The 8868-nt window shown below is 41.6% G+C and overlaps 1 non-coding gene across 1 annotated transcript; it reads left to right on the top strand.

Moving 5' to 3' along the window:
• The first annotated feature begins 4869 nt into the window (after window positions 1-4869).
• On the top strand, window positions 4870-5053 carry LOC136973716 (U2 spliceosomal RNA). Its single transcript, XR_010880540.1, has one exon. It is a non-coding gene; the product is annotated as a U2 spliceosomal RNA (small nuclear RNA).
• Window positions 5054-8868: the final 3815 nt, after the last annotated feature.

Below are 8868 nucleotides of genomic sequence, written 5' to 3'. Positions count from 1 at the left end.
TTTCTTTCCTGATACCATCGCAATGCAAGTTACATTGCAATAGTTACATTATAATGTAACGTACTGTACAGTACATAATATAAATACATTATTTATTTGTTAAAAATAATTTCAGAAACCTCTAAAATAAAAGTCGCAGAATTAGAAAATGAATCATCAGCCTATGATTCCAGTGGCCATAATACTTTGATGAAATGTTTTTCTTCACAAAACCTTAAAATTAACAAGAGAAAAACGTGAACAGTTGCAGAAAAAACTTAAACACAACAAACAATATACTAAAAAAAATGTAAAAACTTTATTCGAAAACCAGAGAAATGCTTTAAAAAGTGTAGAAAAAGACACAAGTGACGTCACTACGTCAGACTTTTCTAGAGGTGTCGAAGAGCGTAGTTTATAGTGTAATCTTCCGGTATAGCACTATCTCGTAGACTACGGTAAATTTAGTACAGTATTGGAATTTCTAGATACACACTTGCGACGCAAGTTTGTTTCGGAACCGCAGGTATGTACTGTACCGACGATTAGAAATAGAAGCGTATCGTCAAGTTTGTAAAATGAGAACAACAAACTTATTGAATAAATCGACGCTATTTGTGATTGCAATTCGTTTGATTCCAGTCGGTTTCATCCTAAACATAATCATTTGTTGTATTTCGAACCGCAATATAACTACACCCGTGATGATGACAAAACCACTGGGAAGGGGTGACGGAACGTCGGAAATGGTCGTTATCGCTTCTCGGCCTATGGCTAAGATCGTTTATAAATATCTGTTCTGATCAGCTTAATGGTTTTCACTGCTGATCTCTGCCACAACAGATCTCGTTCGGATTTCGAGCCAACCTCCTGCTCCCCGGCCAAGTGGTAAGTATCGTTCTTGGTACCCTCTTACTGTCCTTTTTTCTTCTCTCTTCTGCTGGGAGAGTGGCCTGCACGGTTTAGATGCACCGTGTATTCGCTACTCTCTCAACAATCTTCCTCTATCCAGGTAGGCTGCTTAGGCCCACCTGACTCCTTCCACTAGTGCAGTGGTCCACTACACTAGTCTTTACTTCCTACCTCTACTTAGTTGGTGGCTCAACAGCCCCCAGGAGGTTTTTTCCGCTCCCTTCACTTCCTCTTCTCCACTGTCTTAGCCAGCCATGACATCGGTGTCGATCCTTGTTCCTCTTCAGCCCCCTTTTGGCTGTGAGCTCTGCCTGCCCATCCCTCGTGATTATATCGATCATGCGGGACTGGTACGCCACCTCAAACGGGAACATTCCACCACACTCCAATTCGAGTGCCGTGCCTGCGGCCTCGTTCTGGCCAAGCTGAAAGCGATGAAGTCCCATCAAACAAAGTCTGAGTCCTGCCGTGCCAGTATTAGCGCGGCCTCTCCGCCACCACCTCCAGCTGAGCGCAGGACTTTGAGAATCCCGTTACGACCTAGGAAAAAATACATCAGAAGAAAACCTCATCATACGGTTGCATCTACCCCAGTTGCCAGCAATCAGTCACCAAAAAGTTCTACATCGCCGTCGTCACCCACGGGTCCCGCCCCACCCAGGCAAAGAACAACGAGATCAGTTCAACCAATTGTGGATAGTGACCTGTCGTCACCAAGTCTGGACTCCTCGCCGCCCTACGCCTGTCCGGGAAATTCCAATCACACTTCTTCTCTGCAGCCAGAAACTGTACAACCACCATCCCAGCAGCAACTTCATCCAGCACCACCTACAGGCCCACCAGACCACCCTGCTCCTGCTCCTTCACCTAGCCTGCCTGCTTCGACATCGCTCATCTCTCTCAACGAGCAGCAACAACCACTCCGGACCACTGAGCAGCACATCCGACCCTCGACCTCGGCGGCATCCTCTGAGAGCTCGGGTGTTCCTAGACGCCCCCCAGAATGGGTATCAGCATGGGCATCTCGATTCGACTCAGTCCTCGACGAGGACATGTTGGAAACTGTCCTACTAGACTTCACCAACCTTGTGAACAATATCTGCAACATTCACAGCCCACGCCAAAGTCAACAATCTAGCCATGACAGACCAAGACAACTGGAAGCCGGCGAGCTCCAAAGACTCTACAGAGTGAACCGGAAAAGAGCGTTTGACTATGCAACTGAAAGCAACTCCCGTTACTGCAAAATTGACACTAACAGCATATACCAACACTTTAAACAGGTAAATGAATGCTCTTCCTTTACTTGTAGCTCTCCTATCCCTATTGAACAGGACCAACTGGAACCGTCGGAAGACCCGTTCTGCGCTCCATTCACCCCAAAAGAAGTGGCAGCAAGGATGGCCAAAGGACGCAACACTGCTCCCGGACCGGACCAAATACGTTACCTACACTGGAGAAGAGTAGATCCAGATGGAATAATCATCTCTGCCATATTCAATGCCATCACCAGAATTGAATATATCCCTGAGTCCTGGAAAACTTCAACAACAGTCCTTATCTACAAGAAGGGAAGTGAGCACAACATCAACAACTGGCGTCCGATCTGTCTGTCAAACACTTTAGGCAAGATCTACACTGCCTGTTTGGCGGACAGATTACTTAGATGGTGCACCAATAATAATCGTCTTTCCTCCTCTCAGAAGGGCTTCCTGCACTATCAAGGGTGCATCGAACACAATTTCCTTCTAGGTACTGTAATTCAAGATGCCAGGAGAACAAGAAGAAACTGCCTAATAGCATGGCTAGACATTGCCAATGCTTTCGGTAACATTCCCCACAGTGTCATCTGGGAATCCCTTAAATGGCATGGAGCACATCACAACACCATCAGTACCATCCAGCGCCTATACGAAAATTGCACCACAAGGGTAAGAACCTCCACAGGCTACACCAATCCGATCATGATGAGATCGGGCGTGAGACAGGGCTGCCCGATAAGCCCACTACTCTTTATTTTAGCTTTAGAGCCAGCACTTCGCCGTATTCAAAACCTTGGGAAAGGCTACAAAATCCACAACCATCGCATAGATGTATTAGCCTATGCAGATGATATCGCTTTGGTAAGTGAATCTGCACAAGGACTCCAAGATCAGCTGAACTCCATTTCCACATGGGCAGACTGGGCCGGATTCCACTTCAACATCCAGAAATGTGCCACTCTGTCTGTTGCAGGTAAAGCTCATTGTGCTGGCCCCGAGCACTTCACTCTCAACCGCGACCGTATTCCAAACCTGCGCGAGGACGAATCCTACAGACATCTGGGAGTGCCAACGGGATTTACAAAGTGTGACACCGAGGATGCAACTTTCGACAGCATAATATCCGTAGTAAGCAAGCTGGATGCATCAAAACTTGCCCCGTGGCAGAAGATCGATGCACTCAATACCTTCGTTACTCCAAAACTCTCATTCTGTTTCATCGCAGGCACTAATCCAAAGGAACAGCTTAACAAGATTGACAAAACCGTCAAACGATGCGTTAAGAGATGGCTGGGACTACCGCAGCGGGCAAGCGCGGAGGTCGTCGTCTTGCCTTACCAACAAGGAGGAGCCAACGTGACTCCCTCCAGCGCCCTCGCCGATATTGCCCAAATCTGCCATGCAACCCACATCTTCCATTCCAGAGATCAAGCCATCAGAGAAATCGCCTGGAAATCCTTAAAAGCTGTAACGGAGAGAAGAATCAGAAGAACCCCCAACATCAACGATACGTGTAAATATTTGGACGGATCAGTAGACGGTGAGTTCGGCACAGAATCCACCGACATATCATCAATGTGGACAAGACTAAGGATGGCCTCAAGACGCCTGCGGAAAAAGCTGAGCATCTCCTGGATACCTGGTGACAACAATCTACCCGTCATCACTGCAAAAGAACTACCTGTCAAAGCGCGAGACTGCCAACGAACTCTGTGCTGCCTCTTAAAAGAATCATACCTACGTAAACTCCTCTCCAAGCCTGATCAAGGAAAGGTCTACGGGGTAACAGCAAGGCACGCAGCAAGCAACCATTTCCTCAACAATGGACATTACACCCGCTTCACCGATTGGCGTTTTGTGCACCGCGCCAGGCTCAGTGTGGTCGCCCTGCGTGGTCACAAGAGGTTTGGCAACGAAACCAAAAAGTGCCGCCGTTGCAGTTTCTCCAGAGAAACCCTCTCTCATGTACTTTGCCACTGTCCGTCAAATTTCAGGTTGATAACTCGCCGACATAATGCGATACTCGAGAGACTGGTTAAAGCCTTCCAGAAAAAGGACGCAACGGTTTTAGTGAATCAACGGATCCCGGGGTATGAAGTTAACTGCCGCCCGGACCTCGTGATCATCCATGAACCTACAAAGACTGCGACAATTGTGGACGTCACGACCCCGTTTGAGAATGGACAATCTGCATTCGAAGCTGCCCGTGAGGAAAAAATCACTAAGTACAGCGGTCTAGTACATCACTTCAGAGAACGAGGTTACGACACACACATCAGTGCTTTTGTGGTAGGAGCTCTAGGAGGCTACGATCCCCAGAATGAAGCCACACTCCAACGATTGGGCATCGGCCGAAAATATGCATCACTGATGAGGAAACTAATGGTTAGTGACTCTATACGATGGAGTAATGACATTTATCGACAGCATCTAGGCGACTACAACCGTAGTGCAGCAATAGCTCCAGCCCCACAACGTCAGTAGCCACATTTAGACTTTCCTCTTAGACCATCATTTGCTTTTCAACCTTGTCTCCCTCCAAGGTATTTGTATTATGTTATGGCAGGCAGTTATGTGCCCATGTCACGCGTGCTCTGGTTATAATTGTTAACCATCTGGTTGGCGATTCCAAGCCCATGTCGCGACCACTTGTTCATTATGTTATTTTAGTTTTCTGGCTAATATTGCCACTTATTTGCCTAAGTCCCGCCTGTAAATAATTTTTTTTTCTTATTAAAGGCTTTTAAAATCTGTTCTGATCAGCTTAATATCTGATTCGCTTCTACAAGAAGCTTCGATATTAAACTGTTTTTTGGAAACTGGCGAAGAGTTGGAGCTTGCTCCTCCTTTGCCGCGGGTTGACTCGAAATTGCACTACTTTCGAGAATAGCCCACTACCCTGCGGGGTAATAGTTCAATAAAGACTAGGAAATTTCTCTTTCAGTTTTAGCCGAATAGTCGCTATTTCCATGGCTGCGTGTGCGCGCTCTCAACGTGGGCTTCGGGAATTTTAACAGTCCTTTTTTGCTTTGTTTCCGGAACAAAGTCGAATGGGTCAGTCGAATAACATGTTTAAAGGAGGACGCACACATGCGTCGTGGCAAGGAGAAAAGTTGGTTGAATTCTATCTTTCGCGGCGGTGGCGCCGCCAAGACGCATTTCTATCAGCCAATTATTATTATGCAAAATTCAAAATGAGAAGTTAATCACATCCCTTTATGTTCCGGGAATGCGGGAGGAAATTCGCTATGTTGCGCATGCAGTTTTTTCGTCTCAGACAATTCGTCGTTAAATAGGATTGTTCATGTAATTAAGCAATTCGGTAGAATGACAGGGATGTGTGTTAATGAACGTAAATGTAAAATAATGAATATTCGCCGATCTCTTGGTTGTGATGTCGTGTGTCAAGAAAGCTGATGACATAAATATTTTAGGCGTGTGGTATGGAACGAATAGCTATCAGAAGAATTTAAATTTAATATTGAATAAAATTAAAGAGGCGATAAATGATTGGAGTATCAATTGGCTTTATTTACCAGAACGCCTATTATTGTCAACAAGGTTATTTTTGCTAGAATAATGTATTTATTATATGTTACAAGTTTAAGGACTGAAGATATAAAACAGATTGAGTCAAACGTTTTTAAATCTTTATGGATAACGCTGGTTTTGAGCGCGATCGTTCAAACTTCGCCGGCCACGATGCATTTTCGGTGAAATTAACCGATCCAGGTATACCCTATCCAATGTCGAAATTTCTTTCGTTGCGTGACGGCCAGGGTTGAATTTTTGTCGATGCGTAACGAAAATTTCTCGTTTTTGAAAAAAAAATAATCGTGGCTATTGTATCTCCGAAATTACTTTTTTATTTTGCACAAACAATATACAGTTTAACCCGATTATAAAATCATTGGATGTAACGACAACCCTAATATAACGTCTTTAGTGGCGGGGCTAAAATCTGTACGTTGCACGTCCTACTTTGTCCGTAATGTCTACGTTGACCTCGACCACGTGCTCTGCGTCTTTTGTTCTGCCGGTAAAAATTAACTGAGAAACTGATAATTTACTTAATTTGTATCGGCTACGCGATATTTACAATAGTGTCGAGATATAATATAAATTCAACATCGGCACGGCTGTCGAATCGAAAAGTTAACTAAATGAAGTAAAAAGATGTCTCCTCGTTAGAATTTAGGAGCAAAGTGAGGTCAAAGAGCGAAGGTCACGCGGTGGCGCCCTCTGCCCTACATGTCAAATTTTTATCGGTCCCACGATTTTACTATACTAGATAATGTTAAAAAAACCCACTTGTAACGACATAAAACCGTTTTAACGTCATATTTGAAATTTCCCAAATTTACAAAATTAGATTACAAATTTTATTTAACATAGAAGATACTACGTATTCAGTCCTAAGGTCAGAGTTCATTTCTTAGAATGACTTTGGGTGGTACTCTCCCCCCTGACTTCGGTGGGGTGAGGTGCCTGTTTTGCTTGTTTGTAGAAGAGGGTCGCCATCTTGTATTTTATTTTGACTCGGTTCTCGGTCCCCTGACTACCTACAAGTCTGGATTTTTTTATGCGCAAATTATTTGGGCACCTAATACTCTGTGCCAAATATGAACTCTTGACATGTACTCCTTCATACCTCTAAGCTGGTAACAAAAACGACAGTACGATTTTATAAACAAGACATAGTCTTGTCAATAAAATTAGAGATGCGATAAATGATTGGAGTATCAATTGGCTTTATTTACCAGAACGCCTATTATTGTCAACAAGGTTATTTTTGCTAGAATAATGTATTTATTATATGTTACAAGTTTAAGGACTGAAGATATAAAACAGATTGAGTCAAACGTTTTTAAATCTTTATGGCATAAAACGTTTGAACCTATGAGCCGCAAGATATGTTGTAAATGTTCGCTGCAGCTTACTAATATGTTGAATAATCTGATAAAGCAAACGCATCCACTTACTTGTGTGGTTGAATACATCCTAGGGCCGATCACAAGACGAATAAACTCGGTCTAGTGGTGAGCAAACCTTTTCTAGTAATAGACCGAGTTTATTCGTCTTGTGATCGGCCCTAGGATGTATTCAACCACACAAGTAAGTGGATGCGTTTGCTTTATCAGATTATTCAACATATTAGTAAGCTGCAGCGAACATTTACAACATATCTTGCGGCTCATAGGTTCAAACGTTTTATGCCATAAAGATTTAAAAACGTTTGACTCAATCTGTTTTATATCTTCAGTCCTTAAACTTGTAACATATAATAAATACATTATTCTAGCAAAAATAACCTTGTTGACAATAATAGGCGTTCTGGTAAATAAAGCCAATTGATACTCCAATCATTTATCGCCTCTTTAATTTTATTCAATATTAAATTTAAATTCTTCTGATAGCTATTCGTTCCATACCACACGCCTAAAATATTTATGTCATCAGCTTTCTTGACACACGACATCACAACCAAGAGATCGGCGAATATTCATTATTTTACATTTACGTTCATTAACACACATCCCTGTCATTCTACCGAATTGCTTAATTACATGAACAATCCTATTTAACGACGAATTGTCTGAGACGAAAAAACTGCATGCGCAACATAGCGAATTTCCTCCCGCATTCCCGGAACATGAAGGGATGTGATTAAGTGGCGTGCCGTGACATTTGATGACAGGGAAGCTGTGTTTCTGTAAGAAGTCGACTTCCAGGGGCAATCAGTTAATTGCGTGTCAGTGATGGTCTAGGGCAGTGGTTCTTAACCTTTTTATACTCGCCGCCCACCAAATATTTCATAATTTTTTTGTGACCCCCATTTTTTAATAATAATTTATATTTGATAATTTGATAATTTATCTATAATAAATTGATTTTTTTATTATTGCTTTATTTTTTATATAATAAATGTAAATCATAATTTTATTATTTCATTATCTATTTAAATAACATTCAAACTTCACAATTAAACATGAAAACTCATTAATTTTTAACAGAAAATAAAATAAGAAACATGTCGATAAATCGATCCAACGTCGATGCTAAAACTAAACTAAAACTAAAACGCCCACTTGTGGTAAGGATTTTGCATAACTTTTGCAAAAATATTTAAATTTTCAAAGCCTACTATTTTTCCTAATTATTTTTAAAATTCCAAGCATTAATAGTTTCTTAAAATTGCTTTGGAATAAAAGAAGTAAATACTGCGGTGTAAGTAGCATATTTACATTTATTTCTTCTGTACTAACAAAGTTGTATGTAGGAAGAAATACAAAATAAATAAATAAAAACTAAATAGGAAAACTTTATCTTTCTTATTTCACTTTTCAATACGATATTCGAATTATACATCAATTTTCTTTTTATTATATTCTGAAAAAAATTTTGCATAATTTGGCGGCCCCCGGCAAACTTCTTATGGACCCCAGGGGCCGCGGCCCCCCTGTTAAGAATCACTGGTCTAGGGTCCATTCGTATTCATTTGTTCGATAAGCCAGTAAAAACTGTAGACTTCTCTAAATGTATTTTTAATATCACAATTACATTCTGAATCGCTAGCCACGATATAAGGGCTAAAATTAAAAATAAATTATAAAAACTTACTCGGTGAAATAAAATGTGCGGTGAATATACATACCTGGTACAATATATTGTTCGATTATATTAATATACTTTTAAAGAAAATTATAATTAAAAT

This window comes from Centruroides vittatus, unplaced genomic scaffold (genome assembly GCF_030686945.1).
Source record: "Centruroides vittatus isolate TY-2023 unplaced genomic scaffold, ASM3068694v2 contig_3283, whole genome shotgun sequence".
In the NCBI taxonomy this organism is placed as follows: domain Eukaryota; kingdom Metazoa; phylum Arthropoda; class Arachnida; order Scorpiones; family Buthidae; genus Centruroides; species Centruroides vittatus.
This window is presented reverse-complemented; position numbering and strand designations above follow the sequence as displayed.